Source organism: Mesocricetus auratus, unplaced genomic scaffold (assembly GCF_017639785.1).
Source record: "Mesocricetus auratus isolate SY011 unplaced genomic scaffold, BCM_Maur_2.0 Super-Scaffold_100014, whole genome shotgun sequence".
Lineage (NCBI taxonomy): Eukaryota > Metazoa > Chordata > Mammalia > Rodentia > Cricetidae > Mesocricetus > Mesocricetus auratus.
The window spans coordinates 34833530-34858684 of record NW_024429197.1 but is presented as its reverse complement, the minus strand read 5'-3'; the positions used below and the strand labels follow the sequence as shown (position 1 = coordinate 34858684).

At 40.9% G+C, this 25155-nt stretch overlaps 1 protein-coding gene across 11 annotated transcripts in view; it reads left to right on the top strand.

Annotated features, from left to right (window-relative positions):
• Dab1 (DAB adaptor protein 1) overlaps nt 1-25155 on the top strand; it is a 1089646-nt gene that overhangs the window by 535914 nt on the left and 528577 nt on the right. For all 11 annotated transcript variants that reach the window (XM_013114992.3, XM_021228422.2, XM_021228419.2 and 8 more), the window contains exon 2: nt 456-528. The gene's annotated coding sequence lies outside the window, so the exon portion shown is untranslated. The remainder of the gene's footprint in view (nt 1-455; nt 529-25155) is intronic.

Sequence of the window (25155 nt, the reverse complement as noted above, 5' to 3'; positions counted from 1 at the left end):
ATTTTATAATTTTTAATCTTATGTTTATATGCACATAATGTCATGCCTTGCATAAGTCCCAGTATTCATGACATCATGCTTTCCTTGACTATTCCCTTTTTACAAATACCAATGCTAAACATTTCTGCATATAAATATGGGTCTGCATTCAAGATTGTTTCCCAAAGAACAAATCCAGAAGTCCAGGGGACTTGTGGATTAAAGGGTGTGACCATGTGTTTCAGAAAGATAAGCAAACGTCCTGACCCCCCTCTTAGCAGGCATGCTTTGTCTGCCCAGCCTAGCAATAATGGCTGTTGGGTTGTGGTTGGTGACAGTGGTAGTGGCATATTTATATTTTCATTGTCTGATTCTCTGGGCCTGTGTGTGAAAGGAGGATGGTAGATATTGCGGGGAGAGAACATTCAATAATTCATGCTTAAATTTTTTTATTATCATGCTTTCTTTGTTTTCAGCATTCAGCAAGACATGGTGGTGAACCGAGGCTCTAAGTCTTCATGATTGAAGGACTCTTTTGCACAACGAAAGGTAAAGATTTGAGTCTGGGTGGATGATGGAAGGAAAATCTTTCTCTTGGAGAAAGTTGCTCATAAATGTATCTGGGTTCTCATGAATTAATGATGGCATGCATGTGTCTTGTTGTTCTTAAAACATGTTAGAAGGCTCATGGAGTCTTTGGAAGTTGTCATGGCAAGTGGCTTTCCTTTGGTTCGGTCTGTTTGTACTTGAAGAAGTATTGATTCTTCTTCTTCCCTTCTTTATGTACCTAGGAATTGTATCAGGAGCCTGTCTGGATGTATCAGCTTCTAATAGATACTCTCAGACTGGTCTCGCTTAAAAAAACGACAATGTGCTCTGTTTTCTCTCAAATGTCAGCCATTTCAGTACATTTGCCAAAGGAAGAAAGCATTGTTTATTGTAGAGCACAGAGTTAAACCGTAGGTAAGATAAATGCTCCTACCTAAGTAACAGACTTGAGGATTTATGAGCCGAAAAGACAAGTACTATTATTTTGAGTTCCTAAACTTTTAAATGATGGCAACACTGAATTATGTACCTCATGCAGGAGCCAGGAAGGTACAATTGAAAACGCTCATTCCTTTGACAAATTAGAAGCATCCATTCTCATATCTAGTTCTTGTTTACTGGGGATGGTGCTGAATGAATCACAGACTGGTGGATGGATGTTCCACCCAACACTTTTAATTAGCTGCTCTGCCTATTAGCATGAGCAGAGTGTTGCTTTGCTGCCATAGATTATCCCCCAGCCATCCCCCTTTAGCTGGAATAGAAGTCTTATTCTCCACAAGGTAATATTCATCTCCTCCCCAGCCAGACAAGCATAGAAAATTAAACAATGGTCCGTTAAAAAACCCAGATAATATATTTATCATTTCCAGTTTATGTGAGTTTGCAAGACAAATACAAGCAGGAGCTATTTACTATGGGACCTTGGGGAATAAGAGATTGGAGAGGGAACTGGGCGGCCAAAGAATGTGAGACTTGTGAAAAAAATCATTTAAAATATGAGGAGCCGCTGAAGACAGAAGAAATTAATTACTCCAAGGGACTCAAATGCCACTAGCCATTTAAGTGACCCAGCAAAGATGCTGAGAACCTTTTCCTTTTGAGTTTCTACAGTCAAGAAGGAGGGGGCTGGGATTCCTCACTGTCAATTTGTACGTATCCTTCATGACTTAGTGACGTGTTCAGCAGACTTGTGCTCCAACCTCCTCTAATGAGAGAAGTTAAATGAGAAATGCTGTTGTAGCCAGAGAACCCTCACCCTGTAGGCTGCCCAGGGTGCTCAGATGAGCTTACAACTCTGCAGCTTCCAGAACTGGGGCAGGCCTATAATTCACCACAATGGGTGGAAGAGGTGACCACCCAAAACTAGCCAGAATTTGGTCTTTTATTGCTGCTTTTTCATCCACAGAGCTATTCTCTAAGGTGGGGTGAGTTTGGAAAGACAAATTAAGGTTGTCTAAGGAAGGCTGGGGAACAGTTGATTTTCTAGGTTGCTTGTCTAATAAATCTCTCAGAAGCTTTGAAGCTATAGACAGAAGTTGAAAAACAGCCCTACGTAACGACCACAAAGTTACTATCAGTGAGCCCAGATGGTATAGCCTTTCCGGCGGTGGGCCCTGTGGATGCTGAGAAAGTCAGTATAATTTTAGATTTTGTCACTAAGTGACTGTAGCCCCTATGGGTCAGCCTAGTCCTTCCATCTTCTGTTGGGTCGCTTATAAAAAGGGAAGAATAGTATCTATCGCCTGTGATTTCAGAGAAGATTAATATACCCCAAAATAGCTTTGAAGGATGGCTATATCACATGTGTCCCTAATACCCTGTTTTGAAGTCTTAACTTTTCAACATTGAGGCAGCTTTCCCTTCTAGGGTCAAGGCCAAAGAGCTTATTATCAGTGCTGTCTTTGTTTATTCAGTAGGTAATGATGAACAGACAAACTGATGTAGCAGGAACAGAGGTTGCCCTGTGCACTTCTTTGGGCCTGTATGAAGCCTGACTTTGAATCAGGGTGGAGCCCTGGATATCCACATCTAGGGCTGAGCTTGGAGAGTACCATATCTCCAGCCGCTATGAGCCCTCAAAGCTACGAGCTTTGAAGCAGAGATGAATCAAGGGTGAGAAAGTTCTGTGCTATGAAGTATGGTGACCCCCAAAGGTTGTGGAGAGGATCTTTCAAAGGTTGCTCATTCCTGGGAAGAAATGGCAGTAGAGTACTTATCTGTAGGGCTGCAAGGGACAGGGGAGCACTGAGCATCCTCTGAAAGGAAGGCAATCCAGGCACTTGCAATGGCAGTAAGGCAATCTAGAAATACCCAGGATACAATTCATGCACTCAAAGCTCAGTGAGGTAAACAATTGACCACCAGGGTAACAGATGGGAACAAGTCCAGGGCAGCAATGCATGGAAGTGTGCCGAAAGGGGCATGGAGATTTGATTTGAGCTAGACCTCAGAGGAAGCAGCCCTGTGCTGGATGAGAAACAATTCAAAGCCGATATCCTACAGAAGGTTACAGGCTCACGGCAGCAATGGGCCACAAGCAAGAGGCCTGTCACTAACTGGAGCTTTGTGCACCAGCATGCACGCAGTGATGGTCAAAGGCTTCCATAATAGACTGTGTGCCTGTCCTGTTTGCCACCCCTGGTGGTACCTGAGAAAGGCCAGATACATGATGAATAATACTAAAGCCAATGTTCCAATTTCTTGGTGTTAATTTTAGTTTTGGGTCAATTCCCTTTGAAAGTCTTCCATTGTCATGGCTTTCAGTTGACTATTTGTTTATCATATTAGTTGGATTTTTGCCAGATTTATATTCATTTACAGACATCAGAGGTGAGACATTATGCCTCCCTGCTTGGTAAGTAAATAATACCAAAAGCAGGACATATATTTTTCTTATTTACATGTATGTATGTGTGTCTATGTGAAGTGTGTATACCACATACGTTCATGAAGTATCTGTGTAGGCCAAAAGGTGGTGTCAGATGTCCTGGGACTAGAGATGCAGGTAGTTGTGAGCTTTCTATCATGAGTCATAAACTGAATTAGGCCCTCCGTAAGAGTAACTAGTGCTCTTAACCTCTTATCCATCTTCCTTTCCAAGACAGGAAATATTTTCCCTGCTCTCCTGCCTTCCGTTCTTTCCTCTCCTTTAATCGATCCCTTTGGTGTCTCCTATCTACCTCCTTGTTTCTTTTTATCTTCCCAGACTCCCTCTGTACATCTGTGCTTCCCTCTTTTTTGACACAGAGTCACACTTTGCCAACTTAAAAGGGAGCGGGAGATCCTAGATAGCAGGCAGCTCTGCTGTAAATGTTTAAAGAGGATTCCTAATCATGTGGCAGTTCCCTTTATCTGTTATGTTTGATGGTGGTGATGGAATTGCCTTCTGAAACTAAATGTCTGGGATTCAGATATCTGCTCCAACCCATAACAGTTATTTGACATTGAGCAAGTCAATCTCTTTCAAATTCAACTTTGATATCAGGAGACAGATACTTTCCATTCAAGACTGTTGCAAGAATCCAACAAGATAATGCACGTGAAGGGGCCTGGCACATCATGTACTCTTAATAGGAGCTATTGTTAGCTCCTATTGTTGCTTATAATGATGCATTTCTATTAAAACATTTAAAATGCAAATATATTGATTGTTTGGTAACAAAGAAGATGCTGTGGAGACATTTTCTTATGTTGTAGCTGGTCCTAGAAAATGAAAAGACGGAGGAACAAAAGCACTGAGGGGACCTGATGTGTGAGTGTCCTGAAAACTCTCCCTTGCTAGAGTGACTGGGATTCTGGGCAATCATATTTCTGGGGTTTGAGTTAAGTCAACTCTCACCCAGTTGCTGTGTCCTTCCCTGAAAGTATGGGAGTTTCATAATATGCCAGCATGGCTTGATTGAAGAATGCTACATGTAACATAATCTCTAGTATATTTCCAGCTAGATGGCCACAGGGTGACTTGGAAGATTTGGAGATAAAGAAGTCTAGCCCTTTTGCTCTAGACTGTTGTTAGCCAGAGCTCAGTCACTTGGCCTAAAGCAGCACTGGGACCTGCAGCTGCTATTGTCCCCTTGTCCCTTCCCAGTTTCCCCAACCCCTTCCATGTGCTGCTCAGTCAGCTTGTACCTAAGATAATCAACTTGCTTAAAGAGAAGGTTTGCCTCAGTGCACAATGTGAAGGTCCCAGGCCATGGCTGGTCAGCCATCTTGCTTTGGTCCAGTGGTGAGGCAGCACATTGTGACAGGAACATGAGAGGGAAAAGATGTATATCTGATTGCCCAAATGCAAAGGAGAAGAGGAAGAAGCCAAGGTTGCACAAGCAACTTTAAGGGCCTTTCTTCTAACAACCCAGAGCATCTCATAAGGCCCCACCCCTTAAATGTTCCCCACTTCTCACTAGCTCTAGCATAAGGACCAAGATTTTAGGATATGAGCCTTTGGAAGATGCTCAAGAACCAAACACCTCACTGTACCTAATGTCACCCACACTAGAAAGCTGAGAGGCCATCAACACCAAGGTTCCAGTAAGTTACCAGAAGCTTCTGCTCATTCTCCAGCATCCTCTGCTGTTTCTGACCTCTCCATTGTATCCATCTCCCTTCATAATGCCTATTGAGAAGACTTTGAGCTCTAGCGCCAGATGTGAGACCACAACTGCATCAACTTGGCTAAATAAATAGCACATATGCATTCATTAAATATATATTTACATGCATTATATGTTCACCTACATGAAAAGCAAAGCTAGTCACTAGGACATACATACAAACACACATGCATGCACATGGACACATACACACATGCACACACACACACAAACTCATATAACTAGTCTAATAGTGTTTGTTTCTGTGTCTCTGGTTGACCCCTCACTGATACAGATAGTCATGAGCTGTCATAATGTGGAATTTTCTGTTTCATAGGGTACACAATTACATTTATATTTCTATGTTATTTCAAGAAAGAATTAAACTTTTAATCTGAAGATGTTTTTCAGCCCAAGATATACCCACATCCTCCTCATCATTTGCCCATCTCCATCTTAAATCTTTTCACAACTTTTTAAGTGTCCTGGGTACCATCCATTTATAGTCTTTCTATTTCCTACCAGTTAAACTGTAACATAAGACTCTTAATAAAATTAACCCCCTGTGTATGATACCAGAGAGACCTTTCTTCTATTCCATTTCACCAGACTGCTCTCTAACTTCCTGCATCTTTTTAAGATGATACCTTAACAATTGGTTTTTCCAGGCACATTGCAGAAGCATGGGGAATCACAGAATGAGACTCAGAAGATGGGTACTGGTACCCTGTTACTCCACTGTGCTGGCTCCTTCTTCTGATTTAGCCTCAGAGGACCCCAGGCCTAGAATGGTCACACAGCAGAGTGAACAGCTAAGTGCTAGTGGCCCTACTGATCTCAGTCTGTCTCTCAAGCTTGGAAAAGCTCATGTTTGAGTTACAGAAATGCTGACTGTGACCAAAGGGTGAGCTTGACAATGTCTGCTGACATAGACCTATAATCCCAGCTACTGAGCTGCTTGGGTAGCTAAGGCAGGACAACCCTGTGATTAAGACCTGCCTGGGCTAAAGAGTGGTTTCAAGGACAACCTGGGAAACTCAGTGTGACTCTGTCTCATAATGAAAATAAGCCTGATCATGTAACTCAGTGGTAGGGTTCTTGTCTAGACATATATAATTTTGAATGTTTAGTGCCCAGTACTGTCACAAAGGAAGTTGAACTTTAAAATTCATAAGAGTAGCAAATCAGAACACTATTTTTCTAAGACTGTTTTGATTTTAACTGGCACATGATTGTGAATACATATGAGCTACATTGGGGTATTTTGATTAATATATACATTAATATAAACATCAAACCAAGATATTTCGTATATCCATAATTTTGAACATTTTCATTTCCTTACAATAGAAACATACAAAATCATTCCTTACAGTAATTTTGACAAAACCACTGTAGCAATGTCAACTGTACTCATGCTATGGCATGGAATAGCAGAACTTACTCTTCCCCCATAGCTACAGTTTCCATCTATTGACTGTTGTTTCCCATCATCCTCTCCCTTCTGGACTCCCTGCCCCTTGGTAACCACTACTCTGCTCTGAGCTCTGATGTGATCAGCTTTTTAGATTTCACAAATCGGTGAGATTGGGTAGCATTTGTCTTCCTGTGACAGACTTATACCCTTAATGAGATGTCCTCCAGGTTGATGCATGCTGCTGCAAATGACAGGATCTCGTGTGGTTTTCTGGTATTCTATCCTGTATTTTCTTTAATGATCTGTGGGTGCACACTTAGGCTGATTGCTTATATTGTCTGCTGTGAACAATCACAGTAAACACGGGAGTCTGGATGTCTCTTAACACACTGATTTTATTTCCCTTGTATAAATAACTAATAGTAAGCCTGGATTCCCATGTACTCCTAGCTTTAACTAGCTGGGGAACCACCATACTATTTCGCTCAATGGGTTGCCAGTACACATTCTCATTGGCAGCATACAAGGGTTCCATTTCTCTTCATCCATTCCAGCATCAGTTACTTATTGTCTTTCCTATGGGAACATTCTCACTTCACTTACATTTACCTATGATTTGTAATGTTAAACAAATTTCATATCTGTGTGGGTGTGTGTATCTCATATGTACACAAGTGTTGTTGTTCCAATGGGATCTTACATAGCTCGTGTTGGCCTTGGACTTACTATGTACCTGACAATGACCTTGAACATTTGATCCCCCTATTTGTACTTTCAGAGTGCTGGAAATATAAGAATGTGTCATCATATCCAGGTTATGCCTTACTAAGAAACTGACCCCAGGACTTGGTATATGCTAGGCAAGTATTTTATCAATGGAGCCACATCCTCAAACCTGTATGTCTTCTTTTGAGTGATGTTTCAATTCAAGTTCATTGCATATTTTCAATGAAGTTTTTTGTTATTGTTTGTACTGAGAGATTTAGGTCCTTTATGTATTCTGATACTAATTCCCTATCATATAAATAATTTATGAATATTTTCTCCCATTTTATAGGTTGTATCTATTGATTAATTTTCTTTTTGTACAAAATATTTTAGTTTGATTAGAATTCATTTATTTACTCTTTTGTTACCTGTACTTTTGGGTCTTGTTTTTAAAAAAGTCATTAAATAGAAAATGGAGGGAATTATGGAATTACAATTTCAAAAATAAATGAAAAAATAGCTGATCATACCAATATAATGATATATTTTTTCATATTTCCTTCTAGCAGTTTCAGGATTTGGTCTTGCATTTACATTTTAATCAATTTTAGTTGATGTATGTCTATAGTGAGAAACTTGGGTCTAGTTTAATTTTTCTGCATTTAGACATCTAGTTAACCAAGCACCATTTATGGAAGAAACCATCTATTACTCAATGCTATTATTAGTATTGGTACCTTTATAGAAAATCATGTTTTGTTTTTCACATTCTCTATTCTATTTCTTTGGCCAAGTTGACTATTTTTATACAATATTATGCAGGTGTTTCAACCATTTCCTTCTAGTATATTTTGAAGTTAGGCATGATAATAGAAACTCATATTTTTTAAATAGATACCTCTAATGTTAGTATCCCAAATTCTTGTACTATATTCAGTGTCTATCATAGCCAATATCCATAAAATCGCTCTTTAAATAGTTGAAGTAATTAAATGCATGTTTGTTTCTTCATAAATTTCTCTATGTGTAAAGATGAGTACACATGATTCTCTTCCTTGAACTGATATAAATAATAACAAAAAGCATAAAAAGTTATAACAAACTTATTATAAAACTGACTACAAAAAAGAAACTATCTGCTATTATGAAGAGCCTTCAAATGTGTCACAACCAAGGTGTACAATTAAATATGCACAGTGTAGCCTTCCTAAAGGAACTGTAAAAGTAGTCCCTCTAGGAAAAGGACTCTCCTCTCAGACCAGCAGAAGGGGTGATTCTGACATCATCTTGATGTGGGATGTGAACAACCAATTATGATCACCTACAGAAAAACTTCAGGCATTAGTGGGTGCATGGCTCCTAGAAAAAGAAGTGACAAGGATACGGCCATAGTTGAAAATTTCTTTCATGGCTAGGTTTCATCCTGTTTCTCTGCACACATGTATTACTGAACAATGGCCAAGAGTTATAAATAGCTACCTTGTCTCCACTTCTTCCAATCTCAAGCATCAAATAAGTAATACACACAATTTCTGGCCCATAGCAGGTCCTCAGGAAGTACCTGGTGGTCAGTACATGTATTCTTGAATCATGAAGACTCTCAAGCCAAAAGTCTACAATATATTTATATTATGTCAGCATCTGGAACAAAATGAAATGGGAAAAGAATGCGCAGAAGAATTACTTTTCACTCAAGATTTAAATTGCTGATGTTCATAACACCTCACTTCCCCAAGGTATCCCATTCACAAAGAAGGAAGTCCCAGACAAGATTAAATTGGCACAGCTACAGGATGTCTTCCTTTTATGTAAAGAGCTGACTGTTCTTCTGTATATGTGTTTGTCTTATTGGTTGACGAATAAAACACTGATTGGCCAGGTAGGGTGTTAGGTAGGACTAGGAGAGAAGGAGGATTCTGGGAAGTGTAGCCAGAAAGGAATCATCATTTGATCCCAGGAAGTGACATAGCTGGGCAGAAACTGCCAATAGCTAACCACAGAGATTTGGAGGTCTATACAGACAGGCAGAAAGTGACGTAGCTGGGCAGAATCAGTATATAAACAGTAACAAACAGAAAACAGCTCTCTTCTCTGTGGACATGCTGAGCAGTCATGATGTAGAAGGCAAAGGAGTTGCAGGTCCAGCATTCCCCAGTAAGATAAGATCACATGGAAACACTTATTTTTATAGACATGGGTTAATAATTAAGAATAAGAAACCTTAGCCAAAGGCCAACAGCTTTATAATTAATATAAGTCTTTGTGTGCTTATTTGGGGGATCCAAGAGTGGCAGCAGGACCAGCCAGACAAGAAACATTCAAGGTACAGTTATCTCTAGGCAATTGATGGAGTTGTAACATGAGGACTTTTATTTTAGTTTTGAGGAGAAAATGAATTTGATGCAAGAGATTCCCAGAGTAGATAATAGAAGACTGGGATTTAGTGAAGGGACAGTATGTGTGATAAGTTCAGACCAGGGAGAATGAACACAGAGCTAGAGCAGATGGGATACCCAGGTAATGGACCAGGCATCTTAGAGTGCCACCAGAAGCATAAAGAAGTGTTCCGGGGCCACTGATTGGCATATGACCTGATGTTGCTTGATCAAGCAATGTCAAAGTAGTCACCTTCAGGCTATCAAATGGGCTTCTGATAAGTAAAGAGTGCTAGAAATTCTTCTGTAGAGAAATGTCTGCGTCCCCTGGGAGACAGGCATAAATAATGAGATCACTAACTGCGGAGGGGGGTTTGGTTATTAGTAGTCAGAGATTCAGAATTTGTGTTCTGAACACAGAGTGAACAAATAAGTCAGACCAATGTATGACTTACAAATTATGCTAGATGGCCTGAAGCACAAAATAAAGGCTAAAGGGAAAGTTCCAGAGAATTCATCCATGAGCATCCAGGAGCTTAGCTGGAATCAATATAAGATCATACCAGGTAAAGGGAGAAACATTGTAAGTTGAGTAAAACAGAAAATGCTACACATTGTTCTTCAACAAGGAGTCAACTTCCTCCAGCCTGACCCCATCCTTTGCACCACACTCTCATCCGTTCTATCCCACTTCCTGTATTTCCCCTGGGTCCAAGTGTTGCACTAATGTTGGTGTCTTTATTTATCAATGTCTCTTGGGGGGTGGGGGAGCACTAGTGCAGGGGTTCCCACTGAAGGTAAGGTTCCCAGATAGCTCACAAATTAGGCTGAGTAACATGTAGCCATTCTTCCCTGTTAGTGAGCCCTTAGTGCTGAATGCATTTCACTTCGCTGATATTGTCCTTGAATTATTCCATCTTAAACATGAATTGACTGGAACAGAGGAATAGGCTAACAGTGAGGGTAAGGAAATTTAGCGGGGAGAACACTTTGGAGATAAAGTCCAACTTTAGGATCCCTTTGACATTTATTTTTTAGCTGGATGTATGTGGTTCTTAGGTCATCCTGTCCCTACTCATTTAGCCTTGTAAACATGGAAATAAGAGGCTTTTTAACTATCTGTGAGAAAGCACTTAGTAATGAATAAATGGTTCTGGAATATAAGTTAATATAATATAGTTAGATATGAAACACTAATAGATCTACATTGAGTCATTTGATACCTTTTCTGCAGGTAGGCCATTTTAGGAGCCTAAAGAATGTTGGAGATGATAAGTCTCCATTTGCTTTTGAAGAAATGAAGTCTTCGAATGGAGAAGTAACTTATGTCACATAACTACTGGAACAAAGCTGAATCTCAGTCTTATGAGACCTGCTTCTCTGTTGTCTCTTCTACCCATAGCCTTCTTTCTCCCTGTCCATGCTACTACAGCTTGTGATGGAACTCACTCACAACAGAACTCACAAATGGCATATGTGGGAGATCATTCATCTTAGAAAGCCCACTTTTCACAGCGTATTTATAGGTTTTGTGTTTTAGTTAGAATTAGAAAGGCAAAGGCTTCAAATTGTGGGCAAATGGCCTGCAGTGGAGATTCTCCCAGACTCTGCTTTCTGTCCTGACAGCACTATATCTGGTGAGCCTGTTGATTCCCTTCCTGAAGTAGACTCAAACACTTCCTTTGGTCCCCCATTAGAATGTAAATTCCCCTTCCTGAAGTAGACTCAAGCACTTCTTTTTTGTCTCCCTTTAGAATGTAAATTCCTCAGAGGCAGGGGTCTGGCCTAAAACCCCTTTGCAAATCTCCCCAGTGCTGGCACAGTACAAGGCTCACAGTATGACTCAGCATTAAATGAAGCATTGAGGTTGCCTCAATTCAATATCACATTGACTTTCTGAAGAGCCTCCTAGAAGCTTTTCCTCTCATCCCACTGTTCCCAACCCTCCTTCACATGGCAATTCCAACATCCTGATAAATCAATCACAATCAGAGACCACTCCTCTCCTAAATGGCTTCCCTTTGCCTGCTGGAGCTGAAAGTTCTCCTTGAGGAGACTTCAAAGTTCTTACTAACTTTCCAAGCATTTTTAAAAAATGCTTTTTTTATCGTACCTTTCAAAACACATACACACACACACACATACACACACTTTTTTCTAGACATACTGGATTGGTGTCTTGTGTCTATTTCCTGTGTGTAACTCAGCCTTTTCCACCGTGTTTCTCCCTGGAGGAGTCCTTCTGCATCTTCCTCTCTTGAACACCCCTATCTGTCCTGTAAGTTTCTCCTTCAAGTGCTTGGTGTTTCATGGGCCAATCAGTGGACAGATGCCTGAAGGCCATTTTGACTCTGTAGATTAGCAAGCAGGAGAATACCCTGGGGGACTTGAACCTCTCAACTCTAGCTCTGCAGATTGCTAATCCCAACCTAATGCTAAGGTGAGCTTTGAGGATCACAATATTTGTACTAGATCCACACAAAATGGCCTCAGGAGCAGGAAGATCTGTGTGCTAGACATAGAGCAGAGCATTGTGTGACAGCAGAGTAGCCTGAATTCCACCTCAAAAGGCATGCATATCCATAGCTCCAAGCCATGCAGCCTTATGATCCTCACCGAGTAATACCTAGGGAACACACTTTCTAAAATGAAATATGAGTGAACACTGATTTTTTATCCCTGCATTTAACTCTAATGAAAATATCACACAAGATTTCTTGTTTTTGTTAATGAAAAAGAACAAAACATGGCCTTATAAGAACCACTTGGACTGTATATTTATGCATTCTATTTTTCATTTTTTTAATTTATTCTTTGTGTCTTTCGCATCATGCATGTCCATCCCATTCATTTCCCCATCCCTTTGTGTCCTCCCTCTGCCCTTGCAACCTCCCCAAAACAAAATGAAATTTAAGAGAAAAAAAAAGAATAAATCAGACTGGTCATGGAAGCTGCAGTGTGACGCGAGTGAGTCACAGAGTGAACCTTTTCATCCTTATATCTTTACTCACAAGTGTTCAATGCAAAGGCTCATTGGTCTGGTTCAAGGCCTTGGGTTTCTGCTATTCTCTTACACTACGGATGCTGTGCCCTCACTAGGACTCCTCTTGGTTTTCCTGATGTTATTCTGTTTCTTGGAGATCCTGCAGCTTTGGGTCTGCAGGACTGGTCCCTTCATGTGCTCCCGCAGATCACAGATGGGCTGGATGTCCGGGTGGGCCAACTCATAACCCTAGTTCTGGGCCTGGGTAGTTGCAGGGTTGGTCAGCCTGCCAGATCTCCCTTGTACTCACCACCAGGGTGAGTTCTCCTGCATTTCCCTGGCTAGTTCACCCCTTGTAGCAATGAGGAAGGGGAGGGGCCAATTCTCGTGCTTTCACATCCTCCATGGGCTCTCCCACACCTACACCTTCAGGGCCAGATCTACTATGTTGCCCAGGTGTGGCATAAGGGCCACTCTCCTGAGTGCTGCAACTGATGAAGGGCAGGGACGGATCTGCTATTCTTATGACCTCAGGGACAACTCTCCCACCTGCCTCAAGCATTGATGGGCAGGATTGGGGGATCAGGGAGGGCATCTCTCCCCTGCCCATGCTGGCATATGACAGATGAATAATGGGGACAGCTCTCCCATGCTCACAACTTCAGGACTGGCTCACCCATACCTCTGCCAACAGGATGGGCTCTAATGTGCTATCTAGAGGAGGCATGCATTCTATCATTAAGTGAAATGCATTACACAAAGTTTAGAAGTTAAATACAACACAAAATAACTATTACCCTTCCTCTGGATGAATCCCACCCAGCCTTTAGATTGTGTTTTCACAGTGTTTCATTTTTTATTAGTGCCATCAGATGGACACATGAATATAAACACTGGTTTGTCTCCCTTATAAGCATTTATCAATCTTACCAAATAAGCATTCTAAGTGACTGAATAATAACCTAATAAATAAGTGGGCTATTGATGAGGGTTGACCCACCCTCATTACTGGAGTTATTTCTGTATTTTTAAGATTGGGTTTTTTACCCAATTTAACACTTGTCAATTGAATCTGAAAATTTAAATATGTGTGTGTGTGTGTGTGTGTGTGCGAGTATGTGTGTGTGATTTGTATAAACACACACACACATGTATGTATATATATGTATATATATATATATACTTTTTAATGTTCAGTATTATAGCATTAAGACAGCTTGTGCACTAATTTATAAATACCACCTCTAACAAGACCATTCATTGTTTCCTTCAACCTGACCCCCACACAAAGGTAGAAATTCACTCTTACTCCTTTCTGATGATTTTGAAGACCTACATTTACCAAGGACTGGACACTGTGGATCACATAGGAATTTGTACTGAATCATGTCTTCCCCAAAGTTCTGTTTTATAATATAATTTTTGAGTGTGTGTGTGTGTGTGTGTGCATGTATGACATCTGTGTGTGAATACCTACAGAAACCAGAAGAGGTCTTAGTCCCAGCATCATGTTTTTGTGAATCCTATATTCCCTGTTAACCCATTAACTAGCCTGTTATGTGGTCCTAGTTTACAGCTCAAGATGCCCTTTAGCCCTGTGCTAGATCCCAGCTGTCTCTACACATCTCGCCAACCATCACCCCACCCCTTAGAAGGAGATGGGCATTTGCTCTTTGAAGAGTTTGCTGGCTCCACTAGGATTGATTGGGCCCTTTTTACTGGGATTCCATGACCGCATTTACATGTATGTGCTCCTGTCATTATTCATGAATCTCTGAAACTGGAAAATACATCTTTTCTATTGTTTCTCCAATCATTTACACAGTACCCAACACATAGTGAAGTGTAGAATATCTGTTCAGTGAGCCTATCGATAGATTTGGCAAATGGAATAGCCCTGTAATATGCTAGGCAAAGAGTAAAATATATGCAAATGTTGACAGATGGTGTCTCCTCTCATTTTAAAATGGCAAAGTATATTATTAGTAAAGCACAAAGAGGAAAGAGACTATACGTGGGAGTGCTGTAAAGAAACTGGCTGTTGAAGATATGCAAAAACTTCTTGATTTATTCCTGTGCTTACAGATAGGCAGCTTTTTATTCCATGGAAATTTGATCATCCTGTACATTTGCTGATGACACTCCAATGCACTCCACATTTTTCTGTCTATCCTTACTGAACTCAGGACTCCATCTGCATCCTCAAATACCTCTAATGGATATGTGCTGCCAGGTCAAGTTTCAAAACTCCAAAACCAAACATAATTATCCACTCCAGTTCTCCTTTTACAACCTCCCCATCTTAGTGAATGGCAACTCCAGTTTGCAGGGTGCTCTCTGCCAGAGCCCTTGGATGGTCCTCCTCTTGTCATATCATATATCTCACCCCCAACCACACTCTGTCAGTTCTACCTTCAAGTTACATTCAGAAATTCAGAATCCAGCCACTCCTCATCATTGCCTCATTGCATCACAGCCTGTCTGGGATATAATCATCATCATCATCATCATCATCATCATCATCCATGATTGCTTAGCTTTCAACACTGGCCTATGTTTTAAACATGAAAATTCAAGATATCTTTCAAATGTCCTACTAGTCTGTCTTAAAGCCCATCAAAGTCCTTATGAGCATATTATACTGTCTTTGCAGGGTGTTAAAAGAGAATACTCTAGACCAGTGGTTCTCGACCTACCTAATTCTGAGACCCTTTAATGCAGTTCCTTATGTTGTGATGACCCCGGATCACAAAATTATTTCATTGATGCTTCATAACTGTAGTTTTGCTACTCTTATATATCGTAACATAGATATCTAATATGCAAGATACCAGATATGTCACCCCCAAAGGGGTGGTGACCCACAGGTTGAGAACCACTGCTATAGACTGAAGGTATAACAAATAGATATCTATACATCATGGTTCTGGAATCAAGTTCAAAGTATCTTCCTTGCTGAATTATAGCCAGTTGCCCCCTCACTATGTCCTCCCTTGCTGTTTCCTCTGTGCCCACTCTGAAAGACAAAAATCATACTGTGGTATCCAATCCTTTTCTTAGATACCAATCCTATGGAATCACAATGCTACCCTATACCTCATTTAACCCTACTGTTTTCCCAGGGCCCTAGGCCTAAGAACTATCATATTGGCAGTTGGGACTTCTACATGGAATTTGGAAGAGGGGCTAGAGAGTTGGCTTGGAGATTAGGAGAACTGCTCTTTCAGGTAACTCCTTTGGTTCTCTGCATACACATCAGGCAACTAACAACTGTCTGAAACTCAAGCATCAGGGTGTCCAGTGCTCTCTGCTGGCCGCTGTGGGTACCTACATACAGGTGCCATACATATACACAGACCCATACATACAAACATATAAACAAAACTTTTAAAAAGTCAATCTAAAAAAAAGAACTAGGGGGGGCAGGGATGCATGATTCAGCACAGATTCTTACGTGATCCACAGCACCCAGTTCTACCACCCTCAACTGCTCCAACCAAACTGGTTCCTGGCAAATCTCCAACACACTCCCATCCCAGGAATCCTGCACTAACCAAGCCTCCACCTGGACCCATGCATGGTTTACCTTTCTGTCCTTCTGGTGTCTGCCCAAGTGACAATTGCTGACTATTTTCTCCTTGGGCAGCTTATGCTACATACTACCTCTGCCCCTCCCGGGCCTGTCCGGTGTGCCTAGCTTTGTTGTGTCTTAAATGTTTCTATTACCTACCACTGTGCAATTATAAGTTATGCATTGTCTTCATTCCATTGCAAGAAGCAAGGAATTTATGCCTTTTTGTTTACAAGTATTTTGCTGTTACACAAATGCACAACAAATAGTTATTGAGACAGAGAACTGAACTTTCTATCATATTCATTAAACTAGTTTTGCCTCAAACCTACCAAGATGTGTGTTGTAATTTGGCAGATGAAGGAAGCAGGACTTCTAAAGGATGTATTTCATACATGTAGCTATGAGTTCATTTGTTGGGTGCTTAATGTCAGTAATGGATAGGCAAACTTGTTTTTACTTAATCCTTAGAGTAATCCTAAAAGATTATATATTATTGTTACAATTTTTACACAATGTGACATAAAATGGTACAGCAGCTTGGCCAAGAGAATTGGAGTTGAGTGAAAGCCTAGATGTGAGCTCTAACCTGACTTCAAAGAGTTAGTTCCTAATCTATGATTATAGCCCACATTTTTTCAGCACATGGCCATGTACCAGGTGCTGTGACACTGTGAAGCCGTATGACATGCTTTTCCTAATTTCAAAGATAAAATCACCGAGGCTCTGAGAAGTCATTGCTTCAGGTCACATCCAGCTGACCTAGAAGTATGTGTGACCCATGCTAACCTTCTTCTCCCTTGAAGAGTCAGGTCTAGAAGCTAGGGCTTTCTATTCATATACCTTTACTACAAAGTGCCTAAGTTAGATCCACAGTTCAAGATGTTGCATCCCTGGCACAACCTTAACTTAATATTTTGTATTCTGATCTCAATAGTTGCTTGTCCATAAAGTCTGGGCTGGCAAGGCAAATTGATGTGTCCATTAAAGCTATTGACAAACATTGCATGATGTAATTCTTTTCAAAAGATTGTACAATCCCTTGCAGGTTAAGTCGGCCTCTTTGTAACTGTTCTTTTTCTTCCAAGGTACCTAAAAAGATGAATGTGTGTTTTTCTCAGTCTGTCCCCCTAACTCTAATGGCATTGCTTAGGTTCAGGAAAAGATAGGGATAATTGAATCTATTTTTCAGACTTTCATTGGTGAACCCTAATTCTGGGCACATATTATTAGAATTGTGATAACCAGACATTTCTTTAAAATAGAGGTTGTTAGACTGAGAGAGGGACAGTATTAAAAGACTTTACAATGCCAGTGGAGAAAATATATAGAACACATTGACTCCTCACACTGCCCCTCTCCTCAGTCCAGAGCTCATTCAAACTATTTTACCAGGTTCAATGTTCTCCCTGCAGCATGCCCCACTGTCTGGAACCTGGCATCACTGTCTGCATCTCTGCCACACATGAGGCTAGTGATTTTCAAAGTGCAGTCCTGCCATGGACCAGCATCATTAACATTACATTTACACATTTGCTACTTCCAACCCATCACATTCTATGCTCAACCCACTCAATCAGAAACTAGGGGTAGAGCTTAGCCCTCTGTTTTTGCAAGACCCCAGAGGATTCTCATTCATGATCAAGCTTGAGAATGCTGAATCAGTAGAAGGGACAGCTATTTCTCTCCCTCTTCTTCTCGTAGCCCTGCAGGTGCTAGACACAATTTGAAGCTCCTAACCCTACTCTTAAGTTGCAGCCACAATTAACGTAGACAGAGAGAGCCTGGCTGGGAACCAGATCTTGACATAACTTCGTGCAGAGCTTTGAGTTGAGTTCAGGCAACAATATGTTTAACTGTAGAGCATACAGATAAGACACATTTATGGGTAATTACCATCTGCTTTAAGAAAAATCTCATTACTAACCTTTCCCATTTTGATCATATCTTTAGTCTTATCTAATATAGTGTAATAAGAACTGCTGTTTAATTGAGTACATTCTATTTGCTTTAAAATTATTATTAAAAAATCTATTTACTGCACTTGAAACAAATAGTACTGCTACTCCTATTGAGAAGTGGAAATCCCCAGCCCACTTGAGTAGCCTAGCTCCACATTCTTTTAACCCTTTCTTTTCTCTGTAAGCCCAAATTTCTAAATAGCACGCTTGTATTACTATTTCTTGACTTGGCTTACGGGCATTATCTCATTGCTTACTCTTACTGGAGGTGAACATGCAGTCTTTCAGTGCTTTCCTTTTCTTCCTGGTCCTCATAGCAGTCTTGCCTCCCCCCTCCCACCTCCCACCTGTCTCTATGGATTCCATGGATGAATTGGTAAACTTAATGGTGCCATCCAAGTGCCCTTGCATCCCAACCCCAGACCCTGCAGCTGAAACTCCCTCCAGGGTGCCAGCCACTGCCAGTTGTCCTCCAAGGTCAAAGGGCATATGGAAATCTCTCTGGTTGTGGTTACTCCTCCTTTTGTGTTAACAGAAAGTCCACTTGAACTAGATACATACCATGGTTCACACAAACACCCTAAAGGTGATTTTTCTTTTCTGACTTTTAAGTAACATTTTGTTTTAGTTAATTTATCTATCAGTTTACATTAGAACAGTTAACATTTTGATTTAATAATTTATCATTTATCAATTTATATTGGAGCAGTGTTATACTTTTATTAAATTTTACAAGTTACTATTTTAAGTTGATAGTTCATATTATATTGATAGGCTTTTGTATGTGAAATAAAAGTTCAGTGCTACAATTTATAAATTCCCATTTCATTATTCTCTCCCTCCAGGGTGCACTAGGAAGGTCTTCAGTTCAAAACAGTGATACTACCAACAATGTTGTTTTAGGAACATGTAGCTTTCTGAGCTCTTACCATGTTCAAATCACTTGCATAAATCACTTCTTTCTCTCAACCCCCATGTTGGTTCATCATGCCTTGGTTTTGATAATATTATACAGATAAGGAAGTTAAGTCATAGAAAAGTTAAATAATTTGTGCTAATTCCACAGTCAGCTGTGCATCACTGACACAAACATCTATTATAGTAACCCTTTATGTGTCATGTGAGATCCTTTAGAGACTCCATTATTCTTAAGCTTCACACAACTTTTCAAGTTTAGCTATAGTCGGTCCCTGACCTACTTAAATCCCTTACGTCACACAATCGCATAGTACTTGCTGCAGACCACTCCCTCAGAGGCCCACAATGAAATTGTGGTGGGCATCACTCTATTGTACCTCCCTGACAAATAATTCACAACCCTCCTGGAGCTGATCCCTCTCAATCTTCTCCCAAGACCTGGGTCCAGGCTGAGTGGAGCTGGGAAAGAAATGGCACATTCTAGACTCTTTTGCCACTGATGCTTTGGGCTTCTGACCTCTCCTCTTTGTATCTTGGAACATTCCCTTATTCAGGGTCATGGTCACTGTTTGTAAGACTCCCTCATAGCTACCATAAACATATGTGTAGGTATTCATATTTATGTCATAGATACTTATGATTCCAATGCAGGGATTTCTGTGTTCATTTCCAAACTGTCGTAATCACAGCCTTCATTTTCAGTGACCCTTTGAACTTGAGTGATAAGTATTTATTCAGTGAGAGTATATGGGTTTCTGTAGACCTGGACCTGTCAATTTATCTTTTATATGGTTTAAGAATTAAATTATTGCCCTTGCTCACAAATAGTAGCTCAAAATTTAGATTTTTTTAATCACAGGAGCAAATCTATGAATATAACTGTGTTTAAAACCAGCAGGGTGCATGTAATACTACAGCCTGATCATTAACTCTCCTTCCTGCTCGGTGATGACCCAGCATGGTTTGAGTTCAGGGCTCCATTTTCTCAGGGGAAAATGGGACTAAGGCAAGTAAAACAATTGGCTTTGGAGCAGAAACCTTGCAAGGGCCAACACTGGGATTTGATTTCAAGTCTGTGGATTCTGAAGACAGTGATCTTATTGTCTCTTACTTACATGTTATCATCTTCCTTCTGTAGTCAAACACCAAGGTATCTGCCTTAAGGTTAAAGAAATGACCTTATTTTTTTCTCAGCAGAAATCATCACTTAGGTTAGCACAAAGAGACAATTTTCCTGAGGTGAGGGTTGTCAAATACTTGAATGAGCTCTTGAGGTAGGTTATAAAATTTCCTCTTCCTTCACCCTCAAAAAGAATCAAGACAAGGGCTTTTAAAATTGATACATGTTGCCAATGACTTCTCAAGGTGTCCTTAGGCACTGCAAACCTACAGGGCTAAAACAGCTCAAGACAATTGGAATCTGAAGTCCGTTTTCCTGACATTGGCTCCTTTGGCTGTTTGCTGTCTTATTAATGAAACATTCAGATGACAAAACTAAGTGACTCTTCCCCCCATGAGCTCATGCACCCCCTGACTCTGTTATGCCATTATCATAGCATCCAGGTGGAAGGGATAGCTTGGGAAATTGGAAATAATCTTGGTTGTCTTTCCTCTGTTTGCTTCCTTCATCTTTTTTCTGTTTAATAAGCACAAAGTAAATACAGAACTGATTTTTTTATTCTGAAATCTTATGAACATTAAGCTCTGAGTATTATCATGGGAATGCATTTCATTTGAACTCCAAGGAGCACTAATGTATTTTTTTTTCAAGAGAGCAAAAAACAGATCCAAGTTTTATAATGCTGTGACAGTTTCTCTGAGATGCAGTGGATCCAGAAGGCCTCCCCTCGGGTAAGACTCATGCCTAAACATCTATTCAGGCCCTTGGGAGTGTAGGGATGACCTTGAAGTATCTGGAAAACTAAGGCCTAAAGAATTGGGCAGCATTCTTAAACACTGTTGCTGATTGTGGAAGTTTGTATCATGAGTCAGCCACTTGCTCTATACCGCATCATCTGTGGGCTCTAGACATGAGTTCTCATGTTGCATTCATGGACACAGCTAAAGATATATTCTCAGAATCTTGCTTTGCTGATAGCCAATTGCAGTTCAGAGCAGGTAAATAACTTGTCCTGAGTCACCCAACCAGCAGCTGACAACACTGGTTTTTGAACCATAACTGTCTGGTTCCAGAACATGTTCCAGTGCTGTTGCTGTAGTCAGTAACCTTGGTGGCTCATCCCTGTCTTGTGGATGCAAGCACTCTCAGTTAATCTGGGTTTACACTTGGCCAGTCTTTCCTTTAATTTCGTTGCCTGCCAGCATTCTGTTTGCCTAGCTCTCAGTGGTTGCTCTGGCATAGCCCATCCTAGCCTTACCAATCTGTCATTTGCTGTGTTCAGTCTACCTTCCCATTGGCTGAGGATCCAAAGGTAGCTTCCCAGTTTGAGAGTTTCTTGTCTGAAAGACAGGGAAAGGAATATATCCAGACTGGGGGAAGGAAGATTATACCATTACCTATGTGACAGAGAGGAAGAGCCAGTGTTCTATGGGAATCTCCCAGTTAAGTTTTCTTAGAAGACTTCAGGAGACCTTCCAGAGAGGATGGTACCAGAGATGAGCTTTACTGATGTGCACACTGACCTGCATTGTGTTTCCTCTGAATTCAAGCTACTGCCTTAACTCTAGTACCTACGGACATGACTGTATTTGGAGATGGGACCTTTAAAGTGGTGACTGAGTATTGAGAATGAGGCTATGTGGGTGAACTCTGACCCAGTCTGATAGGTGGGCATCTAGATACTGCAGGAAATATTGCAGTGGGCATGAGTGAGGAAGCACACATAAGAACACAGCAAGATGGCATGGGATATCTGCATGCCAAGGAGAAAGGCCTCCAGGAGAAACCAAGCCCCTAAAAACTTGCTCTTGAGGTTGAATCTGTGAGAAAATATGCATCTGTGCTGAAGGCACACAACCTGTGGTCTTTCTTCACAGCAGTCATGGCTAACAAATATAATGTGTCCAAAGCCTTCTCTCCCTTTCTTGCTTAGGCTGCCTAAGCCCCTGAACAGTCCTCCCTTGACATCTGTCACTCATTTCTCTATCCTCCCTACTGGCATGGGGCATTAGAGCATGCAGACTGGTTCTTCTGGCCCTCTCATTAATGTGAGGAGGGACGTTTTCACACGAGTGCCTCAGCCAAGGGTCACATGGAATGCATACCACTTCATAAATATTGATACCGACAGGGCACAAATAGCTCCTGGCCATTTATAAGAAATGTATGTGTTTCTGGCATATTCCCTATAATCTTTCCTTAAATAAGCTCAGAATTTCGACAATATTGACAGTAAATGTGTCACTTTTGTGTAATGTGATATAGAGCAGAGAGTTGTTTATAAGAATTGTAAGCTCATCTGAGGTTTAATTACTTATATAATTTTATGCATTTTTATACATTTATGCTTTTAATCAAAGATTTGAAATTTGAAAGAACTATAAGAACTCAGCGAAAGTAGAAAAATGCCAAGGAGACAAGTGAGGAGAGATCAAATAGACTGCTAATTAAGTTAATATGCGTTCAGTGCTTGGAACAGCACTGGGCCTGGTATGCGCAGTGTAAGCGGTAGACTTAATTATTGCTTTGAGACAAAACTGAAACTCTCCAAAGCACAAAGACTCTTGGAAAATATTGAACAAAGATAGTAAAAGCTGGAAATGAGAATAATAAAACTTTATAAACTGCTTTGATAAAAAGTGCCAGATAAAATAATGAAAGAACTATAACATGTGGAAAACTAGCAAGAAATATGGGTTTTAAATGTGAGAGTCAAGACAGGGAGCATTTCATAGTGAGTAACACGGACTCTACAGTGCTCAGCAGCATGCACACACACATACACACACACACACACACACAGAGAGAGAGAGAGAGAGAGAGAGAGAGAGAGAGAGAGAGAGAGAGAGAGATTTCCAAGTGGCTATTACAAAGTTCATACATGATCTAGTGATGTTAGCTGTTTTATGAGTTTTGATTTACCTGTCTCTCTCCAAGCAAATGAGTTTCCTAGGGCAAGAGCTTGGGTTATACCTCTCTCCCTCTGGTATTTTCTGTGTCCACTGCTTGATACTGGGTGAGCACTCAGTACCAGGTTGATAAATGGGCTAGTGAAAAGATGAAGGGCAGGATGGATGACTGCAGGCACGGGTTAAGCAGAAAAGTGGGCAGGAGCTCACTAAGATGCCTCCAGTGGTTGCCACATATCTGGTTACATCTGAGCTGCCCACTCCCTTGAGTCCCTTCATTGTGGTTTCTGCCTGACCTCTAAAATTATTAGCTAACACTTGTGCAGCACAGCACACTCTATAAATGCTTCCCTGGCTGTCAGTGTATTGACTTTGAGCTTAAAACATGCCTGAAGTGGTTGGCAAAGCAGGACCTATTTTATCTGCATGTACAAGTGGGAAACCTGAAGCTCAGAGAGTTGACTTCTTGCTCAAGGTCACACACAGCATATGTCAGGCAAATTTGAGACCTAGACACAAATCATCTCCCTTCAAATCAGGCTGTCTTTTCAGTTCACCATTCACTGTGAAACAGAGGGGATTGTCAATATCTGCATTCAGAGAGGAGTTATAAAAGTCTCCCCTGGGAGCTGACTGTTGAATTTGGGTCTTTTGGTTTCATGTCCAAAGACCCAAGAACCTTGGCCTCAGAAGATATAGATTCCCAGTCAAAACTTAAAGACCAAGAACCAAGGTGAGAAGTCCAGGGGAAGATCAGTGTTCCAGCTCAAGGGATCAAGTAGTCAGAGACTAGTTCCTGTCCTCCATTCCTTGTTCTATTGATGTCCTTAGCAGTTTTGCATAACTTCCATGTGCACTGCTATATCTACTCATCTACTTTACTGAGCCAAATGCTGATCCCATCTGGAAATACCGTTGCTGTAGTTTGAATGTGAACTATTCTCCATAGGCTCCTGGTTTAGAATATTGGCCCCTATTTGGAAAAACTGTGAGCAACATTGACTCACTGGACAAAGTGGGTCACTGGAGGTTTTATAGCACAGCCTCCTTTTCTATTTACTTATTGCTCTCTGATTGTAGATGTCATGTGACCAGGTCTGCTCCTGCTCCAGTGACTCCTTGGCTGTGATAGACTGTATCTCACTGTAGCTGTAGACAAAAATAACCATTCCTCCTTAAACTGTGTGGTCACAGCAATGAGAAAAGTAACTAATGCATACAGCCTCCCAGGACCTACAAAAGGGTGTTTGACCAAGGCACCCTGTGGCCATTCGGGTTCAAACCTTTGATTATCCAACTTGCAGGATATGGTGGTCTGAGTGTTTATATTCTCTCAAAAGTTCCATGTTGGACATAAAAATAAGGAAAAGGAGAAAATGAAAATATATGTGTTGAAATTTTACTCTCTTAGGGCAAAGTCATTTGAAAGCAGTTAGAGCATGAGAGTGGTGAACTAGTGAGTGGAATTGGGCCTCTTATAGAGGAGGCTTCCAGAGCTGCCTGGCCTCTCAACCCTGCGAGGACACAATAAAAAGTTGGATACCTGTAAATAGGAAGCGCACTGTTACTGTACACCCAAGCTGGCCTCACCTGAATCTTAGTGTGTCTCACCTCAAAATTGTCCTGCTTTGCTGTCATTTGTAACCACCCACTTTTAAGGCCCTACAGCAAAAGAAAAGTTTCCATCTGACTGCTCACCCCTGAATGGCTCTCTGTAGGGCAGCTTCCCTCACTTCCCTGGTACTAGTGAGATTGCACACAAGTCTCTGTACTTCCGAATGTCTTTATATCTGCCATGTCTTCATAACTATATTTTTTAGCTACTACAACCTTCTTGTGTGGTGAGACTGCCCATTTGCTAATAATCAGTGTAGAAATTTGGGGCTTATGATCCATAAAACACAGCCATCAAAAGGCAAATATCTCACAGTCCTTGTATTTGAAGGCCAGCAAGAAGGTACAAGTCATTTTCTTAGAAACCTTCACTGGTTCCTTGCTACCCCATAAATACAACCTCCTGGACACTGCCCAAGGAAGTACTCTCCCAGAACATATCCATCATAGAGTTCTCAC